Source organism: Podarcis raffonei, chromosome 2 (assembly GCF_027172205.1).
Source record: "Podarcis raffonei isolate rPodRaf1 chromosome 2, rPodRaf1.pri, whole genome shotgun sequence".
In the NCBI taxonomy this organism is placed as follows: domain Eukaryota; kingdom Metazoa; phylum Chordata; class Lepidosauria; order Squamata; family Lacertidae; genus Podarcis; species Podarcis raffonei.
The window spans coordinates 109,220,028-109,245,430 of record NC_070603.1 but is presented as its reverse complement, the minus strand read 5'-3'; the positions used below and the strand labels follow the sequence as shown (position 1 = coordinate 109,245,430).

General features: G+C 48.3%; 1 long non-coding RNA gene across 1 annotated transcript; it reads left to right on the top strand.

Moving 5' to 3' along the window:
• Positions 1–16,484: 16,484 nt before the first annotated feature.
• Positions 16,485–25,140, top strand: LOC128408594 (uncharacterized). Its single transcript, XR_008329124.1, has 3 exons — positions 16,485–16,751; positions 24,292–24,432; positions 25,091–25,140. It is a non-coding gene; the product is annotated as an uncharacterized LOC128408594 (long non-coding RNA).
• The last annotated feature ends 263 nt before the right edge of the window (positions 25,141–25,403 follow it).

Here is a 25,403-nt window from a genome sequence, read left to right as displayed (position 1 = left end):
TTTGCTAGATTCTAACAGTAACCCAGATACTTTTCTTTCTCTTCCCAGTGGTAACTAAACATGTGTTGCGCTACTACAAACGATGCGGCTTCTATACCAGCGACTGCAAAACTCGAAAGGTCTACCATTCTGTAAAGCAATTGCATGAGCTCCACTGCTGTAATGACAGAGACCAGTGCCTTTGAATGCAGTCTAAGGAAGATGCTGTATTAAAAGAACTCTGATGTGAACAAAGGGCTGTGCGTTACGTTGCTGTGTGGGGATGTCTATGTGAGTGGTCTCTGTGTGGGCCCAGCGGCATGCAGTGGTCTTGGCAGGCAAGTGGATGGGCATGCTTTTTTAAAATAAAAAATAAAAAAATTCTGTGCCACATTTCAGCATTCTTGGAGGCCAGGGAGGAGGGGAGCTTGTCACAGCTGGAGGAGAAGACTCCCTGGCTTCTTCAGCAGTCCCTTGATCACCACTGCCGTCCTTTGCTTCAGCCTTGGAGTCTGAACTGCTCCCTGTCACAGGCTCTTCTTGCTCACTAAAGCCTGTTGCCCCTTTAGCTTCGGACACCTCCTCTCACCAATCTTCTCCCTTTGACCTCTCTGTCCCACCACCAATCCCCGGACTCTGAGCCTTCCTCCTCTGGGGCTTCCCCCAGCTTTAGCCTCCCCACCCCTGCTGACAGCCCTCTTCATTCCCACCTTGGGGAAGGGGCACTCTTCACAGTGACATAGCACTAACCTCATTGCTCTGGGAAACTTCTTGCCCTCGATTCATTGAACTGTTTCCCCTAACACACTCTGCCCATATTGTAGTGTGCTTTGTTTTCCCCTGTATTTTCAGGATACTTCTAACTTTTAGCAATCTGAATGCCACAGGTAGCTAAATTCAGGGTGCTGCTCTCCCATGAAGGGATTAATCTATGCCAACTCCCCACCCTTTCAGTGTTTCCCGATGCTGGTGGCAGCTTGCAACATCCTCTTGTGCATTTCCAAGCACAATTCAAAGTATTGGTGCTAACCTTTAAAGCCCTAAACGGCCTCGGTCCAGTATACCTAAAGGAGCGTCTCCACCCCCATCGTTCTGCCCGGACACTGGGGTCCAGCGCCAAGGGCCTTCTGGTGGTTCCCTTGCTGTGAGAAGCCAAGTTACAGGGAACCAGACAGAGCGCCTTCTTGGTAGTGGCATCCGCCCTGTGGAACACCCTCTGATCAGATGTCAAAAAGAAAAACAACTACCAGATTTTTAGAAGACATCTGAAGGCAGCTCTGTTTAGGAAAGTTTTTAATGTTTAATAGGTTATTGTATTTTAATATTCCGTTGAAGGCCGCCCAGAGTGGCTGGAGAAACCCAGCCAGATAGGCGGGGTATGAATAAATTATTATTATTATTATTATTATTATTATTATTATTATGCACCATCCTCTTCCTGGTGTCATGCCCCAATGAAGAGCTGCCTCCATCACCAACACCACATAAGCATATAGAGTTTTATTATTGCAATACAAACGCTTTAGACTCTCCTCCCTGGAAGAGAGGGGAGTGGTTGTGGGCGGGAGCCCGAGCCCCGCCCCTCCTCACCTGGCTGGCGCCCATGCCCACCGGAGGCAGCCAACCAGGTGTCTCCGGGGGGCGTGTTTAGCAGCTTAATGCTGCGGCTCCAGCTCCGCCTCCTCCTCAGTCGTCATCGTCCCGCAGTGAGTCATCAGCTAGGAGAGTCATCACAGAGAAGAGCCATGAGGTTTGGAGTCGGGGGGGCGGGTCTGGTTCCTTGCATGCCTTTTAACTTTAAGAGGCTTGCGTGCACTCATTGCTTTACTGCTTTAAAAAACCCAGGCATCCAAATTACCACCCTTGGGAGCATCGGAGGACCGTAGAGAAATCCACTCAGTGGCTGCAGGGTCAGTAGCTGTGTGGCCTCCCAGCCCATTCACCCGGTAGCGCTGGTGAAATATGCCCTTTAGGTCCCCGAGTAAAATATACCCTTCTGTATCCAAACCTTTTAATATAAAAACTGGTCTTTGATCCAGGTCTGATGGTGCCTAGTCAGCTGAAGTTTCGTGTGATGCAACAATCACGTATGCCTGGCTGCAGCTTCCTGGTGGGGAACACATACTGCAATCCTTCCCCATAGATAGCATCAGGAGCCCAGGGAGGCCTAGGACTATGAAACAACCATGTGAGTAGCACATATGGGCCTGGCTGAAGCTTCCTGGTGGTGAACAAGCAATCCCTACATGTAAGAGGGTCGCTGAAGTCTGGGACACTCTGTACTGCATCCGGCTGGTTCCTCAGCTTCAGCCCATTTGGATTTGTCCAAACAAGCAGTATATTATGCACCTAAAAGGCTACTTGTGCCTTTCGAGCCTAGCAGGGACAGGTGCCCTGAGGCACAAAGAAGGTGCCTCTGAGCCTTATATAATGAAAGGGTTTCAGAATCTCGAATTGGGTCAGTCCCAGCCTCTGCCAACCTAGCAGTTTGAAAGCACACCAATGCAAGTAGATAAATAGGTACCGCTGTGGCAGGAAGGTACAGTGGTATCTCGGGTTAAGATCTTATTTCTTTCTGGAGGTCCATTCTTAACCTGAAACTGTTCTTAACCTGAGGTACACTGTAGCTAATGGAGCCTCCCACTGCCATTGCGCCGCCGCCACACAATATTTGTTCTCAGCCTGAAGCAAAGTTCTTAACCCGAGGTACTATTTCTGGGTTAGTGGAGTCTGTAACCTGAAGCATCTGTAACCTGAGGTATCACTGTACATGGCGTTTCCGTGTGCTCTGGCTTTTGTCGTGTTGTTCTGTTGCTCCAGAAGCGGTTTAGTCATGCTGGCCACATGACCTGGAAAGCTGTCTGTGGTCAAACGCCGGCTCCCTCGGCCTGAAAGTGAGATGAGTGCCTCAACCCCATAGTTGTCTTTGACTGGACTTATCCGTCCACGGGTCCTTTACCTTTTACCTTTTTACTGGGGTATCACAAGCACTTAGGATTCTTAAAATTAAAAGCTGTATGTTCTGGGCCTCAGAGCCCAATCAGCTTCTGAACTTGCCTGCCCTGGTGCACCATGCTCCTCTTTTGGTTCGCGTGGCTCAGTCAACCAGGAAATGTGGAGCTGGGCAGAGAACCCATTCAAAGGAACAGGCCTGCCTCCACAAAAGATAGCATCAGAGGACCACTGAGGTCTGGGACATTCTGTAGAGCATCCAGCTGAACCCACATCCCATTAACATTTGTTAAACAATCAGGACACGATGCACTTAATGGCTCAAGGAACCACCACCCACATCTCTGCTGCTCTTCAGAGCCACCCCAGAGTCCTCTTGTACCTTGAAGCCCATTAGAATGGGTTGAGCAGCCAAGAAGGCCCCTCTTGGCCTTATATAATGACAGTATTGAGCCTCAGACGGAGAGAAGTATTTGAGCTCTTCCTCCTCCATATTACCAGGAAGCCTAGTCCTCTGTCTCCAAGCAATCACTCTTCGAAATAGTCTTTCTAATCAGACAGAGCTTTTTCCTTGCTAACATGAAGCCACGCTTGGCTCAGGTCTGGCTGCTTGGAGTCTGTCTTTTGCTCTGCCTCAGCTGTGGAGGTAAGTCCCACCTGCCAATGGAAAAACATGGTAGGCCACCTGTGATGGGATGGTGAGCTGCTTGTGCGTAAAATCCTAGTCCCTCAGAGTTTGGCTAAGTCCACAAACCTCTGTCTGTGACGGAGCTCCTTAAGCATGGCTCCATCAGTCGCTCGTTGAATCGGACAGTGGGCGTTTACGGAACTTCTTCCAGCATAAAAGCTCCTTAACGGAAACGCGTCTTCTGGACTCTCGGCGTGACAGTTTCCGGCGAGGAGTGGGTGTCCCTCTAGGAGGTCCTGAAACCTCCCCACTGTTCTCGCTTGAAGTGTCTCTGAGCCGTCCCTCCGACTCACTTTCCCTTGGAACTCCACTTCTCCCCCTGCTGGTCCCCTCCTCAGCTGAATGGTCTCTCTCACCCTCCGTGAGCCCCTTCACTTCCTGCGTCTCAGATGGCAGTTCCCTGACATCCACCTCCCCTCCAGGGCCCCCTTCACCCCCTTCCCTCCCCTCTTCTGCGGGAGGCGAGGGAGCAAAACCCCTGAAGGAACCTCCCTCATCTTCCGAAGTTTCGAACACTTCCCTCCACCTGTTGCTGTTTCCGGTTTCCAAGTACTCCTCCTCATCGGAGTCTGTTCCTTCTTCCAACTCCGATTCCCTGAATCCTTCCAGTTCCTCCTCATCGTCGGTGGTGCCAAAGTACTCCCTCCGGAACCTCGCTACTGGCTGAGGTTTCCTGGGGAACCTTTGGTGGAACGTTTCGATCAAGATCTCGTCACGGACCTCCTCTGCCGTCACCCAGGTGTTTTCCGACTCCGGCTCCCCTTCCCACGCGACCAAATACTCCACCTGATTACCCTTCCACCTGGAGTCGATGATTTCCGCCACATGGTTGCTGCCTTCCCTTTCTTCTATGGCTGGCCCCCGTGTGGATACCCCTTCACCTTCCCCCCTATATGGTGACAGTAATGACCTGTGGAAAACTGGGTGCAGTTTCATGTGGTTCGGTAACCGGAGTCTGAAAGCCACTGGGTTGACCTGTTGGATGACCTCAAATGGTCCCAATCTTTTGGGTCTCAATTTCTTGCAACCCCCCTTGAACGGCAACCCTTGGGTTGATAGCCAGACCTGACTCCCCACCCTAATGGTTTCACCTTCCCTTCTGCTCTTGTCTGCCTGCCTCTTATATTCTTCTTTGGCCCTTTCTAAGTTGAGTTGGAGTTGACGATGGATCGCTTCCATCTCTTCTACAAAATGTTCAGCGGCCGGGACACTCCATCTCTCCCCTCCTCCCCCTGGAAACGCCCTGGGGTGGCACCCATAATTAGCCAAAAAGGGGCTCATCCCGGTGGACACATTCTCTGCATTATTGTAAGCAAATTCCGCTAGCGCCAACTTTTCGACCCAATCGTTCTCTCTGTCATTGACATAACACCTCAGGTATTGTTGGAGGATACCGTTTGCCCTCTCCGCCTGCCCATTGGTCTCAGGGTGCCTGGCAGTCGAAAAGTTGACCTCTACATGCAACAAGCTCATAAATTTCCTCCAGAATCTGGACGTGAACTGTTTCCCTCTGTCGGAGACCACCCTCAAGGGGGCGCCATGCAGCCTAAAAATATGTTCTACAAACAATTTCGCTGTCTCTTCCGCCGTGACTGCATGTGAGCAAGCTACAAAGTGACCCATCTTAGTTAACAGGTCTACTACGACTAGTATGGCGGTTTTCCCCTGGGATTTGGGCAGATCAGTCATAAAATCTATCGATACCGCCTCCCACGGTCGTTCTGGTGTGGGTAACGGTTCTAATAACCCCGCTGGCGCCCGCCTTTCTCCTTTGGCTCTCTGGCATTGGTCACACCTTCTCACATACTCCCGTACATCCTCCCTCACCTTGGGCCACCAAAACTCCCTGGTCACCAACCACATGGTCTTGTGTTGCCCAAAATGCCCCGCTGTGGGGTTGTCGTGCATCTGTTTGAGTACTCTCCCCCTCAATTCCCCTTCGGGTATATATAGTGCCCCTTTGTAATACAATGCCCCGTTTCTTTCTTCAAAACCTCCGGGGTCTTCTCCCTCTCTCCTTAAACCTCTGAGCTTATCCTGGGCGTATTCATCATTTACCGTTCCCTCTACCAGTTCTCTTTGCCCCACCCAGGCCGCCCCACACACCCAGTGGTCCTCTGGGATAATATGTCTCTCTTCAGGCGCTCCCTCCCCCTCCAAATATTCAGGTTTGCGTGAGAGAGCGTCCGCTCTAATGTTTTCTGGACCTGGCACATAGCAGATTTCAAAAATGGAATTTGGAGAACTCCTGGGCCCACCTCACTTGTTGGTTGAGCACTCGTGCCGTTCTCCAATACTCCAAATTCTTGTGGTCCGTACACACTTGCACCTTATGCTGTGCGCCAATTAGTAAATGTCTCCATCTCCGGAACGCTTCGTGAATGGCGAGTAGTTCTCGGTCATATACGGTGTAGTTCCTCTCGGATTTGTTCAGCTTACGCGAAAAGAAGGCACACGGTCTCCATTCCGACTTATTGCTCCCTGGCTGAAGCAGCACCGCCCCCACCGCCCGGTCTGAGGCATCAGTTTCCACTCTCATGGGTTTTTGTAAATCCACATGCAGGAGCTGTTCTTCCGAAGCGAATGCCCTTTTCAATTCCTCAAATGCTTGCTCCGCCTCCGCCGTCCAAACGAATTTCTTCTTGCTGCTTAGACAGTCCGTGATGGGAGCCGTTAAGTGGGCAAAGTTCTTGATGAATTTACGGTAAAAGTTCCCAAACCCTAAGAACCTTTGCACATCCTTTTTCGTTTTCGGTGTCTTCCATTCCAGCACCGCCTGGACCTTGCCTGGATCCATGGCTAATCCCTTGTCTGATAAGCGGTACCCCAGGAATTCCACCTCCTTGGTGTGAAACTGACACTTCTCCAATTTCACCCACAGCTGGTTTGCTTGCAGCTGGCTCAGCACTTCCCTGACATCCTTTACATGCTGCTCCTCATTCTCTGAATATATCAGCACGTCATCGAGGAAGGCCACGCAATTCTTGTAGAGCAAAGGTCCCAGGACATGGTTCATGAGCGATTGAAAACAGGCGGAGCCTGATTGTAATCCGAATGGCATAACGAGATATTCAAAAGCCCCCAAAGGGGTGAACATGGTGGTTTTCCATTCATCCCCTTTCTTTATTCGTATCAGGTTGTATGCCCCTCTCAGGTCCAATTTCGTGAATATCTTTCCCTTCCTCACCCTGGTCAAAATGTCATCAATCCTGGGCATGGGGAAAGTCACTGGTTCTGACACGGCATTTAGCCGCCGGTAGTCCACTACAAGCCTGGGTTTATCCGTGTTTTTTTTGTCCACAAAAAACACTGGGCTCCCCCCCACCGCTCTGGACTCTCTGATGAAGCCCCTCTTCAGGTTTTTATCAATAAACTCCCTTAACTCCTGCATTTCCCTGTCTGACATGGCGTACAGCTTGCCCACGGGGAGCTGGGCCCCAGGGACCAGGTTAATTTGGCAGTCAAAGTCTCTATGCGGTGGTAGTTTATCTGCTTCCCTTTCGCTGAAGACCTTGCTCAGGTCAGCGTATTGTTTGGGCACCTTCCCTTTATCCGCCACTTCCGTCCCTGCTAGAAAGGCTTTTGCCCCTTCTGGCACCTTTCCTTCTCTGCAGTGTTCCAGGCAATGTGCTGACCCAAAGGAGACCACTCTCTGATGCCAGCCCACTAGCGGGTCATGCAACGCTAGCCAGCTCATTCCCAAAATGACGGGAGCCCCTCCCAGGGTGGCCACATTGAACGCTATCCTTTCGGTGTGCCTGGCCACCCTCATAACCATTGGGACGGTCTGTAGGCTAACTTCTCCTCCCAACAGCTCCCTCCCATCGATCGTGGTCACCTGCAGGGGGTTGCTTAAAGGGAGTATCTGTATCTGGTGTTCAGCTGCAAACTCCTTACTCATAAAATTACAGGAGCTGCCTGAGTCCAACAGCGCCTTTGTCTTTAGTGGGTATCCGTTTGCCAGCTCTAGCAACACCTCTATTACTAGGGCTGGTCTTGGAGGTTCCGGAGTGGGCACTTTTACTGCTCCTTGGCCTGGCTGCAGTGCCCTGACGGTGGCAGCCAGGCGTTGGCTTTTACTGGCTCCTGGACTCCCTCCTCCTTCCCCCCAACAGCTCCCGCCATCCCTTGCCATTCCTTTCTTTGCGGGCAGACTCTGGCAAAGTGACCTGGCTGCTGGCACAGATAACATTTCTTGGCGCTCTTTTCCTCCTTCTTCCTCCCTTCACTGGGATTTGAAACTGCGCGCGCGCACGCTGTTCCAACTTCCATCGGCTCTCCTGGCGGGAAACTCGGCTCTGGAATCTCTGGAATGCGGAAATCCCTCCAACGCTCTCCTTTCCCCTCCCGCTTCTCCAAGGCTCTTGCCTCCTGGCGCGCTCCAATGGTCAGTGCTGATTTGGTCAGCTGGTCCATAGACTCCGCCCTGGGCGCTCGGGAAAGTTCGTCTTTCACCGCCGAAGAAAGCCCCTCTTCAAAGAGCATTTGAATGGGTTCCGCCGATAGGTCCCACCCTAATTTATGTATCAACATTGTAAACTCAGTCCAGTACTCACGAACCGATCGGCTACCCTGTTTGCAAGCCATCAATTGTCTGCGCACCAGTCCCTGTTCAATCTCGCTGGAAAACATCAAATCCATGGCGCGAAAAAACTTCCTCGTGTCCTTCAGCATTTCACTATTCCCTGCCATCAGGGGTCTAACCCAGTCTCTCGCCCCCCCTTCGAGATGGCCAATCACAAACGCCACTCGCGATGCCTCGTCGGGAAAGTCGTTAAACTGCAGTTCGAGAGCATACTGCATCTCTGTCCTAAAGGCTTGGTAGTTCCTGGGGTCCCCCCCAAACTTCTGCACCAAACCTGGCATCTTTCTTGCTAGTGTAGCGCCTTTTGCCTTTTCTGCATCCTGCGCCCTCCTTTCCTCTAGCCTCGCCGTTTGCAGTGCTAGCTGGACTTCCAAGACCCTGTACCTTTCTTCCAGGCTTGGACCCTCTCCAGCTCCTCCTGCTCCCCCGGCTCCGGCTGGGTTGCTCATGATGCCTCTCTGCACAAGCTGCTTTCAGGGACTGTCCGATTGCTGTGGTGGGATGGTGAGCTGCTTGTGCGTAAAATCCTAGTCCCTCAGAGTTTGGCTAAGTCCACAAACCTCTGTCTGTGACGGAGCTCCTTAAGCATGGCTCCATCAGTCGCTCGTTGAATCGGACAGTGGGCGTTTACGGAACTTCTTCCAGCATAAAAGCTCCTTAACGGAAACGCGTCTTCTGGACTCTCGGCGTGACAGTTTCCGGCGAGGAGTGGGTGTCCCTCTAGGAGGTCCTGAAACCTCCCCACTGTTCTCGCTTGAAGTGTCTCTGAGCCGTCCCTCCGACTCACTTTCCCTTGGAACTCCACTTCTTCCCCTGCTGGTCCCCTCCTCAGCTGAATGGTCTCTCTCACCCTCCGTGAGCCCCTTCACTTCCTGCGTCTCAGATGGCAGTTCCCTGACACCACCAATTCAAATGTGCCGTATGTCCACCACCTATCTTCCTAAGAACTGGCAAACCCGTAAGCTATTTTCTTTCTCTTTTTAGCTCTGGCACCTATTTGGGGATAATGATTGAAAGGCTAAGGTTGGAAATAACGCAGACCTGGAAAAAGGTTTAGATGCTATTAAGTGCCAGATCTATACAGGCATCATCACCTCCATGTTTGGGTCAGGGTATTGGCAGAGATGATTTCCACAAACCCACTATGTCTCCTGTCCTTGTAATCCCTGCACAGTCCCAACTTCAGAAAGTTTTTCAGGGGAATGATACTCTATTGCATGGGGGGGCATATTTCAACTTTATTTATTTACTTGTTAAAAACATTTGATTTTTAAAAATCAAAGTAGTTTGCAAGTCATAAGTGCAGCCTTTTCGCTCCCCAAGCAGTTCAACAACTAGTTTTGTAAAAATGTTTAATTGTCTGCATAAACTTGACAGCTTACAGTGGCAGCTGAAAGTGCTCCTCCTATCATAGCTGCAGTGACCCCCCCAGTTGGTGCAAACTCTCTGGTGTTCACATCTGTTGATGTTGCCCATCCGGCTGTTGTAGGGTTGCCATACATCGGAAGCAGTGTCCAAGCAGAAATCACTAAAAATGACTGTGGAAAGCCGGACATATGGCATTCCATGTCGGCATTATCCTTTTGGGCAATTTCCCTTAAAAATAGCTCAAAAACATCATTATTCTTTTCTCTCTTCTTTGCAATTTTGTCCTAAAAGCTCAACAACCCTCACTAATAGTAATAATAATAATAATAATAATAATAATAATAATAATAATAGCTCTACAACTTTAGTGTCTAGATTCTCACTTTTTGAAATATGGCAACTCTAAGGTGCTGCTTGGCACCTGCCACTCTCAGGAGGCTCACTAGAGGACCCTTTCTGCAAAGTCTCTGCAATGCTGGAGCTGGCTGCACTCTCAGATGCCTGTTATGGGGATGTGGCAGAGTGGAGGGTGCTCCTGGTTGTAGGCACAGCCAATCACGTTCTGCCGAACTCCGTGGGGCTCAATTTACACCTTCTGTAAGAACCCCCAATATACTTTTTAGACTCAGGGCTTCTCAGTATTTTTATTTAATTTTTTTCTTTTAGAATTTTTATTGCAAAGTAAATACATCAATACCAAGCCATACATAAAGAATAATAGAAAGAAAAAAAAAAATAAAGGGGGAAAGGGGGAAACAGCAAAGAAAAGTAGACCGTAAAAGAATAAAGAAAAGTATAATATTTCAATACAATAAACACTATTTTACAAAATAATAATAGTAATAGACTTCCATCACTCTCACAACACTTCCTTTCACATTTCATATTTTATCTGTATTTCAGTATTACTTTCAATATATTGATTGATATTGTCATAACTCATACCCATTACAGATATATATATGTATATATGTATGTTTCCCCTTTTCCATTCACGAGGTCATTCTAGACACAGCCAAATTTTTACTTTAGAACCTTGTCTTTCTAAATAATCATTCAAGCACTTCCTTTCCTTCTTGACTGTATTCATTGCCTTTAGTCTTATTATATCTGTCAATTTGGCCAGTTCCAAATGTTCACATAATTTACATAACCATTCTTCTTTGGTCGGTACCTGGTTACCCTTCCAGTACTTAGCCACCAGGATTCTCACCGCTGATGTCACGTAGAGAAAGAATTTAGTATTTTCTCTAGATATATCACCATTCAATAGGTATGTTTCTGGTCTTTTGCTATGTGAAGTTCTTAGTAACTTTTTTATTTCTTCATGGATCATGTCCCAGAACTTTCTGATCAGCATTTTTCTTCTTTGAAGGAAACAACTAGTTTGGTGACTTAGAAGCCCAGGGAGGGACAAGACATGTAAATAGAAAAGCCTTTCTTACAGCAGATGATTTTCTCTCTCTCTCTTTCTTTCTTTCTTTCTTTCTTTCTTTCTTTCTTTCTTTCTTCTTCCATTGACAGCAAATGCCTTAATCTGTAGTGTGTGCAATTCAGAGGGTGAAGGACAGCCATGTGTACCAGTTGCCCCATATGTACAAAAATGCCCTGATGATCCACGTACAGGACATCCTGCAGCCTGCGTCTTGTACAGAATCTCTTCAAGTGAGTGGTCCTTCTCGTCTTTCTCTCCCCCTTATTTTCAGTGCATTTCCATGGGTGGGTGGTGGGGCATGGCTAGTATGACTGGGTGCAGAGGAGGTTGGGGATCTTGCAATTTCAGCAGAACAAGAACTACGAGAGAAGCACCTCGTTCCAATGGAAGCTCTAAGCTACGCTAATGCGAAACCTGATTGCAAGCCTTCAGTGACATGACGGAACGTATTCCCCTGGAAATTCTTTGAAGCAACAATACCTGCAGGCAGTGAGAGAAACATGAATTTTCTAAGTTCACTTATAATTCTCCAGTTAAACTCTAGCATGCCAAGGTACAGAAAGGATCCTGGAAAAGTCCATGTGATACAGACCACCTGGCTGAGGTATCTCAAGTCATATATATATATATGGTATGACAAGGTAAAAATTCATAAAGGTTTCAAAAACCATATTGTTAGGAAAGCATTATACAATGTTTGGATTCGTTATAAAGACCTGTTGGAAAATAAAACCCCTAGGTGGTTGTCACCAATGGAGGCTAAGGAAGTTAAAAAACTCAATATGGAATCTAAATGGCCAAAATATTGGGAAATCATAGAACAAGAAGGTGGAAATGTGAAATTACAGAGTTATGAGAAATTGAAATCTAAAGTAAGAGATTGGCTTCATTATTATCAGATAAATGAAGTTTTTAAACAGGACAGGAAAATCGGCTTCCAGGTGGAAAAGTCAAAGTTAGAAACAGAATTGCTAGAACCCAATACTAAGAATTTGTCAAGAATGTACAACTTGCTGTTGAAATGGAATACACAGGATGAAACGGTTAAATCAGCTATGATTAAATGGGCACAGGACATTGGTCATGACATTATGTTTGCTGACTGGGAACAGTTATGGACCACCGGTATAAAGTTCACGGCATGTAATGCCTTAAGAGAGAATATCATGAAAATGATTTATAGGTGGTACATGACCCCAGTCAAGCTTGCAAAAATTTATCATTTGCCCAATAACAAATGCTGGAAATGTAATGAAACTGAAGGTACTTTCTACCACCTTTGGTGGACGTGCCCAAGGATTAAGGTCTTCTGGGAAATGATTTATAATGAAATTAAGAAGGTGCTTAAGTGTACCTTTCATAAGAAACCAGAGGCTTTTCTCCTGGGCATGGTAGGCCAATTGGTGTCAAAGAAAGATAGGACGTTTTTTATGTATGCTACAACAGCAGCAAGAGTTCTACTAGCAAAGTATTGGAAGACACAAGAACTACCCACGCTGGAAGAGTGGCAGACGAAGGTGATTGACTATATGGGACTGGCAGAGATGACGGGCAGAATCCGTGACCAAGGGAGAGAGACGGTGGAAGAAGATTGGAAGAAATTTAAATTTTATCTTAAAAATTGTTGTAAAATTAGTGAGTGTTAAAATGCCATGGGTAAAGCATAGCAGATTTGCAGAGATAAATGATTGGACAAGAGGAAAGAAAAGGGTTAAAGAAAGGAATTTTATAAGTAATCTAGATCAAGGGTTGCTGAAAAAGTTTAAAATAGGGATGCAGAAAAGGGAGGCATGGGGAAGTCGTTGAAATTGGGTACATGAAAAAATTCATGAAATTATACATGTTTTTATGTTTGTTTGTTTGTGTTTGTCGTTTGTGATGTCTTATAATGTATGTTGAAAAGCCAATAAAAATATTATAAAAAAAAAGAGGTATCTCAAGTCAGGGGCCAGGTTGGGCCCTCTGGCCAGTGGCATCCCAATTGCAATGCTTCACCTAATGTCATGGGAAATTTCCATTCATTCTTGAGGATAAATGGGGTGTTGGTTGCTGTACCTGGGAACAGTGGTAGCAAAAACCTGCCTTTCAGCACAGACCCCCGTTTCCCCAGCTGTCTCTGATGGGGACCTTGCCATGAGCGGATCCTTCCTTTACCATCACGCATCCTTCGCTAGATTCTAACAGTAACCCAGATACTTTTCTTTCTCTTCCCAGTGGTAACTAAACATGTGTTGCGCTACTACAAAGGATGCGGCTTCTATGCCAGCGGGTGCAAAACTCGAAAGGTCTACTATGCTGTAAAGCAATTGCATGAGCTCCACTGCTGTAATGACAGAGACCAGTGCCTTTGAATGCAGTCTAAGGAAGATGCTGTATGAAAAGAACTCTGATGTGAACAAAGGGCTGTGCGTTACGTTGCTGTGTGGGGATGTCTATGTGAGTGGTCTCTGTGTGGGCCCAGCGGCATGCAGTGGTCTTGGCAGGCAAGTGGATGGGCATGCTTTTTTAAAATAAAAAATAAAAAAATTCTGTGCCACATTTCAGCATTCTTGGAGGCCCAGGAGGAGGGGAGCTTGTCACAGCTGGAGGAGAAGACTCCCTGGCTTCTTCAGCAGTCCCTTGATCACCACTGCCGTCCTTTGCTTCAGCCTTGGAGTCTGAACTGCTCCCTGTCACAGGCTCTTCTTGCTCACTAAAGCCTGTTGCCCCTTTAGCTTCGGACACCTCCTCTCACCAATCTTCTCCCTTTGACCTCTCTGTCCCACCACCAATCCCCGGACTCTGAGCCTTCCTCCTCTGGGGCTTCCCCCAGCTTTAGCCTCCCCACCCCTGCTGACAGCCCTCTTCATTCCCACCTTGGGGAAGGGGCACTCTTCACAGTGACATAGCACTAACCTCATTGCTCTGGGAAACTTCTTGCCCTCGATTCATTGAACTGTTTCCCCTAACACACTCTGCCCATATTGTAGTGTGCTTTGTTTTCCCCTGTATTTTCAGGATACTTCTAACTTTTAGCAATCTGAATGCCACAGGTAGCTAAATTCAGGGTGCTGCTCTCCCATGAAGGGATTAATCTATGCCAGCTCCCCACCCTTTCAGTGTTTCCCGATGCTGGTGGCAGCTTGCAACATCCTCTTGTGCATTTCCAAGCACAATTCAAAGTATTGGTGCTAACCTTTAAAGCCCTAAACGGCCTCGGTCCAGTATACCTAAAGGAGCGTCTCCACCCCCATCGTTCTGCCCGGACACTGGGGTCCAGCGCCAAGGGCCTTCTGGTGGTTCCCTTGCTGTGAGAAGCCAAGTTACAGGGAACCAGACAGAGCGCCTTCTTGGTAGTGGCATCCGCCCTGTGGAACACCCTCTGATCAGATGTCAAAAAGAAAAACAACTACCAGATTTTTAGAAGACATCTGAAGGCAGCTCTGTTTAGGAAAGTTTTTAATGTTTAATAGGTTATTGTATTTTAATATTCCGTTGAAGGCCGCCCAGAGTGGCTGGAGAAACCCAGCCAGATAGGCGGGGTATGAATAAATTATTATTATTATTATTATTATTATTATTATTATTATGCACCATCCTCTTCCTGGTGTCATGCCCCAATGAAGAGCTGCCTCCATCACCAACACCACATAAGCATATAGAGTTTTATTATTGCAATACAAACGCTTTAGACTCTCCTCCCTGGAAGAGAGGGGAGTGGTTGTGGGCGGGAGCCCGAGCCCCGCCCCTCCTCACCTGGCTGGTGCCCATGCCCACCGGAGGCAGCCAACCAGGTGTCTCCGGGGGGCGTGTTTAGCAGCTTAATGCTGCGGCTCCAGCTCCGCCTCCTCCTCAGTCGTCATCGTCCCGCAGTGAGTCATCAGCTAGGAGAGTCATCACAGAGAAGAGCCATGAGGTTTGGAGTCGGGGGGGCGGGTCTGGTTCCTTGCATGCCTTTTAACTTTAAGAGGCTTGCGTGCACTCATTGCTTTACTGCTTTAAAAAACCCAGGCATCCAAATTACCACCCTTGGGAGCATCGGAGGACCGTAGAGAAATCCACTCAGTGGCTGCAGGGTCAGTAGCTGTGTGGCCTCCCAGCCCATTCACCCGGTAGCGCTGGTGAAATATGCCCTTTAGGTCCCCGAGTAAAATATACCCTTCTGTATCCAAACCTTTTAATATAAAAACTGGTCTTTGATCCAGGTCTGATGGTGCCTAGTCAGCTGAAGTTTCGTGTGATGCAACAATCACGTATGCCTGGCTGCAGCTTCCTGGTGGGGAACACATACTGCAATCCTTCCCCATAGATAGCATCAGGAGCCCAGGGAGGCCTAGGACTATGAAACAACCATGTGAGTAGCACATATGGGCCTGGCTGAAGCTTCCTGGTGGTGAACAAGCAATCCCTACATGTAAGAGGGTCGCTGAAGTCTGGGACACTCTGTACTTCATCCGGCTGGTTCCTCAGCTTCAGCCCATTTGGATTTGTCCAAACAAGCAGTATATTATGCACCTAAAAGGCTACTTGTGCCTTTCGAGCCTAGCAGGGACAGGTGCCCTGAGGCACAAAGAAGGTGCCTCTGAGCCTTATATAATGAAAGGGTTTCAGAATCTCGAATTGGGTCAGTCCCAGCCTCTGCCAACCTAGCAGTTTGAAAGCACACCAATGCAAGTAGATAAATAGGTACCGCTGTGGCAGGAAGGTACAGTGGTATCTCGGGTTAAGATCTTATTTCTTTCTGGAGGTCCATTCTTAACCTGAAACTGTTCTTAACCTGAGGTACCACTGTAGCTAATGGAGCCTCCCACTGCCATTGCGCCGCCGCCACACAATATTTGTTCTCAGCCTGAAGCAAAGTTCTTAACCCGAGGTACTATTTCTGGGTTAGTGGAGTCTGTAACCTGAAGCATCTGTAACCTGAGGTATCACTGTACATGGCGTTTCCGTGTGCTCTGGCTTTTGTCGTGTTGTTCTGTTGCTCCAGAAGCGGTTTAGTCATGCTGGCCACATGACCTGGAAAGCTGTCTGTGGTCAAACGCCGGCTCCCTCGGCCTGAAAGTGAGATGAGTGCCTCAACCCCATAGTTGTCTTTGACTGGACTTATCCGTCCACGGGTCCTTTACCTTTTACCTTTTTACTGGGGTATCACAAGCACTTAGGATTCTTAAAATTAAAAGCTGTATGTTCTGGGCCTCAGAGCCCAATCAGCTTCTGAACTTGCCTGCCCTGGTGCACCATAATCCTCTTTTGGTTCGCGTGGCTCAGTCAACCAGGAAATGTGGAGCTGGGCAGAGAACCCATTCAAAGGAACAGGCCTGCCTCCACAAAAGATAGCATCAGAGGACCACTGAGGTCTGGGACATTCTGTAGAGCATCCAGCTGAACCCACATCCCATTAACATTTGTTAAACAATCAGGACACGATGCACTTAATGGCTCAAGGAACCACCACCCACATCTCTGCTGCTCTTCAGAGCCACCCCAGAGTCCTCTTGTACCTTGAAGCCCATTAGAATGGGTTGAGCAGCCAAGAAGGCCCCTCTTGGCCTTATATAATGACAGTATTGAGCCTCAGACGGAGAGAAGTATTTGAGCTCTTCCTCCTCCATATTACCAGGAAGCCTAGTCCTCTGTCTCCAAGCAATCACTCTTCGAAATAGTCTTTCTAATCAGACAGAGCTTTTTCCTTGCTAACATGAAGCCACGCTTGGCTCAGGTCTGGCTGCTTGGAGTCTGTCTTTTGCTCTGCCTCAGCTGTGGAGGTAAGTCCCACCTGCCAATGGAAAAACATGGTAGGCCACCTGTGATGGGATGGTGAGCTGCTTGTGCGTAAAATCCTAGTCCCTCAGAGTTTGGCTAAGTCCACAAACCTCTGTCTGTGACGGAGCTCCTTAAGCATGGCTCCATCAGTCGCTCGTTGAATCGGACAGTGGGCGTTTACGGAACTTCTTCCAGCATAAAAGCTCCTTAACGGAAACGCGTCTTCTGGACTCTCGGCGTGACAGTTTCCGGCGAGGAGTGGGTGTCCCTCTAGGAGGTCCTGAAACCTCCCCACTGTTCTCGCTTGAAGTGTCTCTGAGCCGTCCCTCCGACTCACTTTCCCTTGGAACTCCACTTCTCCCCCTGCTGGTCCCCTCCTCAGCTGAATGGTCTCTCTCACCCTCCGTGAGCCCCTTCACTTCCTGCGTCTCAGATGGCAGTTCCCTGACATCCACCTCCCCTCCAGGGCCCCCTTCACCCCCTTCCCTCCCCTCTTCTGCGGGAGGCGAGGGAGCAAAACCCCTGAAGGAACCTCCCTCATCTTCCGAAGTTTCGAACACTTCCCTCCACCTGTTGCTGTTTCCGGTTTCCAAGTACTCCTCCTCATCGGAGTCTGTTCCTTCTTCCAACTCCGATTCCCTGAATCCTTCCAGTTCCTCCTCATCGTCGGTGGTGCCAAAGTACTCCCTCCGGAACCTCGCTACTGGCTGAGGTTTCCTGGGGAACCTTTGGTGGAACGTTTCGATCAAGATCTCGTCACGGACCTCCTCTGCCGTCACCCAGGTGTTTTCCGACTCCGGCTCCCCTTCCCACGCGACCAAATACTCCACCTGATTACCCTTCCACCTGGAGTCGATGATTTCCGCCACATGGTTGCTGCCTTCCCTTTCTTCTATGGCTGGCCCCCGTGTGGATACCCCTTCACCTTCCCCCCTATATGGTGACAGTAATGACCTGTGGAAAACTGGGTGCAGTTTCATGTGGTTCGGTAACCGGAGTCTGAAAGCCACTGGGTTGACCTGTTGGATGACCTCAAATGGTCCCAATCTTTTGGGTCTCAATTTCTTGCAACCCCCCTTGAACGGCAACCCTTGGGTTGATAGCCAGACCTGACTCCCCACCCTAATGGTTTCACCTTCCCTTCTGCTCTTGTCTGCCTGCCTCTTATATTCTTCTTTGGCCCTTTCTAAGTTGAGTTGGAGTTGACGATGGATCGCTTCCATCTCTTCTACAAAATGTTCAGCGGCCGGGACACTCCATCTCTCCCCTCCTCCCCCTGGAAACGCCCTGGGGTGGCACCCATAATTAGCCAAAAAGGGGCTCATCCCGGTGGACACATTCTCTGCATTATTGTAAGCAAATTCCGCTAGCGCCAACTTTTCGACCCAATCGTTCTCTCTGTCATTGACATAACACCTCAGGTATTGTTGGAGGATACCGTTTGCCCTCTCCGCCTGCCCATTGGTCTCAGGGTGCCTGGCAGTCGAAAAGTTGACCTCTACATGCAACAAGCTCATAAATTTCCTCCAGAATCTGGACGTGAACTGTTTCCCTCTGTCGGAGACCACCCTCAAGGGGGCGCCATGCAGCCTAAAAATATGTTCTACAAACAATTTCGCTGTCTCTTCCGCCGTGACTGCATGTGAGCAAGCTACAAAGTGACCCATCTTAGTTAACAGGTCTACTACGACTAGTATGGCGGTTTTCCCCTGGGATTTGGGCAGATCAGTCATAAAATCTATCGATACCGCCTCCCACGGTCGTTCTGGTGTGGGTAACGGTTCTAATAACCCCGCTGGCGCCCGCCTTTCTCCTTTGGCTCTCTGGCATTGGTCACACCTTCTCACATACTCCCGTACATCCTCCCTCACCTTGGGCCACCAAAACTCCCTGGTCACCAACCACATGGTCTTGTGTTGCCCAAAATGCCCCGCTGTGGGGTTGTCGTGCATCTGTTTGAGTACTCTCCCCCTCAATTCCCCTTCGGGTATATATAGTGCCCCTTTGTAATACAATGCCCCGTTTCTTTCTTCAAAACCTCCGGGGTCTTCTCCCTCTCTCCTTAAACCTCTGAGCTTATCCTGGGCGTATTCATCATTTACCGTTCCCTCTACCAGTTCTCTTTGCCCCACCCAGGCCGCCCCACACACCCAGTGGTCCTCTGGGATAATATGTCTCTCTTCAGGCGCTCCCTCCCCCTCCAAATATTCAGGTTTGCGTGAGAGAGCGTCCGCTCTAATGTTTTCTGGACCTGGCACATAGCAGATTTCAAAAATGGAATTTGGAGAACTCCTGGGCCCACCTCACTTGTTGGTTGAGCACTCGTGCCGTTCTCCAATACTCCAAATTCTTGTGGTCCGTACACACTTGCACCTTATGCTGTGCGCCAATTAGTAAATGTCTCCATCTCCGGAACGCTTCGTGAATGGCGAGTAGTTCTCGGTCATATACGGTGTAGTTCCTCTCGGATTTGTTCAGCTTACGCGAAAAGAAGGCACACGGTCTCCATTCCGACTTATTGCTCCCTGGCTGAAGCAGCACCGCCCCCACCGCCCGGTCTGAGGCATCAGTTTCCACTCTCATGGGTTTTTGTAAATCCACATGCAGGAGCTGTTCTTCCGAAGCGAATGCCCTTTTCAATTCCTCAAATGCTTGCTCCGCCTCCGCCGTCCAAACGAATTTCTTCTTGCTGCTTAGACAGTCCGTGATGGGAGCCGTTAAGTGGGCAAAGTTCTTGATGAATTTACGGTAAAAGTTCCCAAACCCTAAGAACCTTTGCACATCCTTTTTCGTTTTCGGTGTCTTCCATTCCAGCACCGCCTGGACCTTGCCTGGATCCATGGCTAATCCCTTGTCTGATAAGCGGTACCCCAGGAATTCCACCTCCTTGGTGTGAAACTGACACTTCTCCAATTTCACCCACAGCTGGTTTGCTTGCAGCTGGCTCAGCACTTCCCTGACATCCTTTACATGCTGCTCCTCATTCTCTGAATATATCAGCACGTCATCGAGGAAGGCCACGCAATTCTTGTAGAGCAAAGGTCCCAGGACATGGTTCATGAGCGATTGAAAACAGGCGGAGCCTGATTGTAATCCGAATGGCATAACGAGATATTCAAAAGCCCCCAAAGGGGTGAACATGGTGGTTTTCCATTCATCCCCTTTCTTTATTCGTATCAGGTTGTATGCCCCTCTCAGGTCCAATTTCGTGAATATCTTTCCCTTCCTCACCCTGGTCAAAATGTCATCAATCCTGGGCATGGGGAAAGTCACTGGTTCTGACACGGCATTTAGCCGCCGGTAGTCCACTACAAGCCTGGGTTTATCCGTGTTTTTTTTGTCCACAAAAAACACTGGGCTCCCCCCCCACCGCTCTGGACTCTCTGATGAAGCCCCTCTTCAGGTTTTTATCAATAAACTCCCTTAACTCCTGCATTTCCCTGTCTGACATGGCGTACAGCTTGCCCACGGGGAGCTGGGCCCCAGGGACCAGGTTAATTTGGCAGTCAAAGTCTCTATGCGGTGGTAGTTTATCTGCTTCCCTTTCGCTGAAGACCTTGCTCAGGTCAGCGTATTGTTTGGGCACCTTCCCTTTATCCGCCACTTCCGTCCCTGCTAGAAAGGCTTTTGCCCCTTCTGGCACCTTTCCTTCTCTGCAGTGTTCCAGGCAATGTGCTGACCCAAAGGAGACCACTCTCTGATGCCAGCCCACTAGCGGGTCATGCAACGCTAGCCAGCTCATTCCCAAAATGACGGGAGCCCCTCCCAGGGTGGCCACATTGAACGCTATCCTTTCGGTGTGCCTGGCCACCCTCATAACCATTGGGACGGTCTGTAGGCTAACTTCTCCTCCCAACAGCTCCCTCCCATCGATCGTGGTCACCTGCAGGGGGTTGCTTAAAGGGAGTATCTGTATCTGGTGTTCAGCTGCAAACTCCTTACTCATAAAATTACAGGAGCTGCCTGAGTCCAACAGCGCCTTTGTCTTTAGTGGGTATCCGTTTGCCAGCTCTAGCAACACCTCTATTACTAGGGCTGGTCTTGGAGGTTCCGGAGTGGGCACTTTTACTGCTCCTTGGCCTGGCTGCAGTGCCCTGACGGTGGCAGCCAGGCGTTGGCTTTTACTGGCTCCTGGACTCCCTCCTCCTTCCCCCCAACAGCTCCCGCCATCCCTTGCCATTCCTTTCTTTGCGGGCAGACTCTGGCAAAGTGACCTGGCTGCTGGCACAGATAACATTTCTTGGCGCTCTTTTCCTCCTTCTTCCTCCCTTCACTGGGATTTGAAACTGCGCGCGCGCACGCTGTTCCAACTTCCATCGGCTCTCCTGGCGGGAAACTCGGCTCTGGAATCTCTGGAATGCGGAAATCCCTCCAACGCTCTCCTTTCCCCTCCCGCTTCTCCAAGGCTCTTGCCTCCTGGCGCGCTCCAATGGTCAGTGCTGATTTGGTCAGCTGGTCCATAGACTCCGCCCTGGGCGCTCGGGAAAGTTCGTCTTTCACCGCCGAAGAAAGCCCCTCTTCAAAGAGCATTTGAATGGGTTCCGCCGATAGGTCCCACCCTAATTTATGTATCAACATTGTAAACTCAGTCCAGTACTCACGAACCGATCGGCTACCCTGTTTGCAAGCCATCAATTGTCTGCGCACCAGTCCCTGTTCAATCTCGCTGGAAAACATCAAATCCATGGCGCGAAAAAACTTCCTCGTGTCCTTCAGCATTTCACTATTCCCTGCCATCAGGGGTCTAACCCAGTCTCTCGCCCCCCCTTCGAGATGGCCAATCACAAACGCCACTCGCGATGCCTCGTCGGGAAAGTCGTTAAACTGCAGTTCGAGAGCATACTGCATCTCTGTCCTAAAGGCTTGGTAGTTCCTGGGGTCCCCCCCAAACTTCTGCACCAAACCTGGCATCTTTCTTGCTAGTGTAGCGCCTTTTGCCTTTTCTGCATCCTGCGCCCTCCTTTCCTCTAGCCTCGCCGTTTGCAGTGCTAGCTGGACTTCCAAGACCCTGTACCTTTCTTCCAGGCTTGGACCCTCTCCAGCTCCTCCTGCTCCCCCGGCTCCGGCTGGGTTGCTCATGATGCCTCTCTGCACAAGCTGCTTTCAGGGACTGTCCGATTGCTGTGGTGGGATGGTGAGCTGCTTGTGCGTAAAATCCTAGTCCCTCAGAGTTTGGCTAAGTCCACAAACCTCTGTCTGTGACGGAGCTCCTTAAGCATGGCTCCATCAGTCGCTCGTTGAATCGGACAGTGGGCGTTTACGGAACTTCTTCCAGCATAAAAGCTCCTTAACGGAAACGCGTCTTCTGGACTCTCGGCGTGACAGTTTCCGGCGAGGAGTGGGTGTCCCTCTAGGAGGTCCTGAAACCTCCCCACTGTTCTCGCTTGAAGTGTCTCTGAGCCGTCCCTCCGACTCACTTTCCCTTGGAACTCCACTTCTTCCCCTGCTGGTCCCCTCCTCAGCTGAATGGTCTCTCTCACCCTCCGTGAGCCCCTTCACTTCCTGCGTCTCAGATGGCAGTTCCCTGACACCACCAATTCAAATGTGCCGTATGTCCACCACCTATCTTCCTAAGAACTGGCAAACCCGTAAGCTATTTTCTTTCTCTTTTTAGCTCTGGCACCTATTTGGGGATAATGATTGAAAGGCTAAGGTTGGAAATAACGCAGACCTGGAAAAAGGTTTAGATGCTATTAAGTGCCAGATCTATACAGGCATCATCACCTCCATGTTTGGGTCAGGGTATTGGCAGAGATGATTTCCACAAACCCACTATGTCTCCTGTCCTTGTAATCCCTGCACAGTCCCAACTTCAGAAAGTTTTTCAGGGGAATGATACTCTATTGCATGGGGGGGGCATATTTCAACTTTATTTATTTACTTGTTAAAAACATTTGATTTTTAAAAATCAAAGTAGTTTGCAAGTCATAAGTGCAGCCTTTTCGCTCCCCAAGCAGTTCAACAACTAGTTTTGTAAAAATGTTTAATTGTCTGCATAAACTTGACAGCTTACAGTGGCAGCTGAAAGTGCTCCTCCTATCATAGCTGCAGTGACCCCCCCAGTTGGTGCAAACTCTCTGGTGTTCACATCTGTTGATGTTGCCCATCTGGCTGTTGTAGGGTTGCCATACATCGGAAGCAGTGTCCAAGCAGAAATCACTAAAAATGACTGTGGAAAGCCGGACATATGGCATTCCATGTCGGCATTATCCTTTTGGGGAATTTCCCTTAAAAATAGCTCAAAAACATCATTATTCTTTTCTCTCTTCTTTGCAATTTTGTCCTAAAAGCTCAACAACCCTCACTAATAGTAATAATAATAATAATAATAATAATAATAATAATAATAATAATATCTCTACAACTTTAGTGTCTAGATTCTCACTTTTTGAAATATGGCAACTCTAAGGTGCTGCTTGGCACCTGCCACTCTCAGGAGGCTCACTAGAGGACCCTTTCTGCAAAGTCTCTGCAATGCTGGAGCTGGCTGCACCCTCAGATGCCTGTTATGGTGATGTGGCAGAGTGGAGGGTGCTCCTGGTTGTAGGCACAGCCAATCACGTTCTGCCGAACTCCGTGGGGCTCAATTTACACCTTCTGTGAGAACCCCCAATATACTTTTTAGACTCAGGGCATCTCAGTATTTTTATTTAATTTTTTTCTTTTAGAATTTTTATTGCAAAGTAAATACATCAATACCAAGCCATAGATAAAGAATAATAGAAAGAAAAATAAATAAATAAAGGGGGAAAGGGGGAAACAGCAAAGAAAAGTAGACCGTAAAAGAATAAAGAAAAGTATAATATTTCAATACAATAAACACTATTTTACAAAATAATAATAGTAATAGACTTCCATCACTCTCACAACACTTCCTTTCACATTTCATATTTTATCTGTATTTCAGTATTACTTTCAATATATTGATTGATATTGTCATAACTCATACCCATTACAGATATATATATGTATATATGTATGTTTCCCCTTTTCCATTCACGAGGTCATTCTAGACACAGCCAAATTTTTACTTTAGAACCTTGTCTTTCTAAATAATCATTCAAGCACTCCCTTTCCTTCTTGACTGTATTCATTGCCTTTAGTCTTATTATATCTGTCAATTTGGCCAGTTCCAAATGTTCACGTAATTTACATAACCATTCTTCTTTGGTCGGTACCTGGTTACCCTTCCAGTACTTAGCCACCAGGATTCTCACCGCTGATGTCACGTAGAGAAAGAATTTAGTATTTTCTCTAGAAATATCACCATTCAATACTCCCAAAAGGTATGTTTCTGGTCTTTTGCTATGTGAAGTTCTTAGTAACTTTTTTATTTCTTCATGGATCATGTCCCAGAACTTTCTGATCAGCATTTTTCTTCTTTGAAGGAAACAACTAGTTTGGTGACTTAGAAGCCCAGGGAGGGACAAGACATGTAAATAGAAAAGCCTTTCTTACAGCAGATGATTTTCTCTTTCTTTCTTTCTTTCTTTCTTTCTTTCTTTCTTTCTTTCTTTCTTTCTTTCTTTCTTCTATTGACAGCAAATGCCTTAATCTGTAGTGTGTGCAATTCAGAGGGTGAAGGACAGCCATGTGTACCAGTTGCCCCATATGTACAAAAATGCCCTGATGATCCACGTACAGGACATCCTGCAGCCTGCGTCTTGTACAGAATCTCTTCAAGTGAGTGGTCCTTCTTGTCTTTCTCTCCCCCTTATTTTCAGTGCATTTCCATGGGTGGGTGGTGGGGCATGGCTAGTATGACTGGATGCAGAGGAGGTCGGGGATCTTGCAATTTCAGCAGAACAAGAACTACGAGAGAAGCACCTCGTTCCAATGGAAGCTCTAAGCTACGCTAATGCGAAACCTGATTCCAAGCCTGCAGTCACATGACGGAACGTATTCCCCTGGAAATTCTTTGAAGCAACAATACCTGCAGGCAGTGAGAGAAACATGAATTTTCTAAGTTCACTTATAATTCTCCAGTCAAACTCTAGCATGCCAAGGTACAGAAAGGATCCTGGAAAAGTCCATGTGATACAGACCACTTGGCTGAGGTATCTCAAGTCAGGGGCCAGGTTGGGCCCTCTGGCCAGTGGCATCCCAATTGCAATGCTTCACCTAATGTCATGGGAAATTTCCATTCATTCTTGAGGATAAATGGGGGTGTTGGTTGCTGTACCTGGGAACAGTGGTAGCAAAAACCTCCCTTTCAGCACAGACCCCCGTTTCCCCAGCTGTCTCTGATGGGGACCTTGCCATGAGCGGATCCTTCCTTTACCATCACGCATCTTTCGCTAGATTCTAACAGTAACCCAGATACTTTTCTTTCTCTTCCCAGTGGTAACTAAACATGTGTTGCGCTACTACAAAGGATGCGGCTTCTATGCCAGTGGGTGCAAAACTCGAAAGGTCTACTATGCTGTAAAGCAATTGCATGAGCTCCACTGCTGTAATGACAGAGACCAGTGCCTTTGAATGCAGTCTAAGGAAGATGCTGTATTAAAAGAACTCTGATGTGAACAAAGGGCTGTGCGTTACGTTGCTGTGTGGGGATGTCTATGTGAGTGGTCTCTGTGTGGGCCCAGTGGCATGCAGTGGTCTTGGCAGGCAAGTGGATGGGCATGCTTTTTTAAAATAAAAAATAAAAAAAT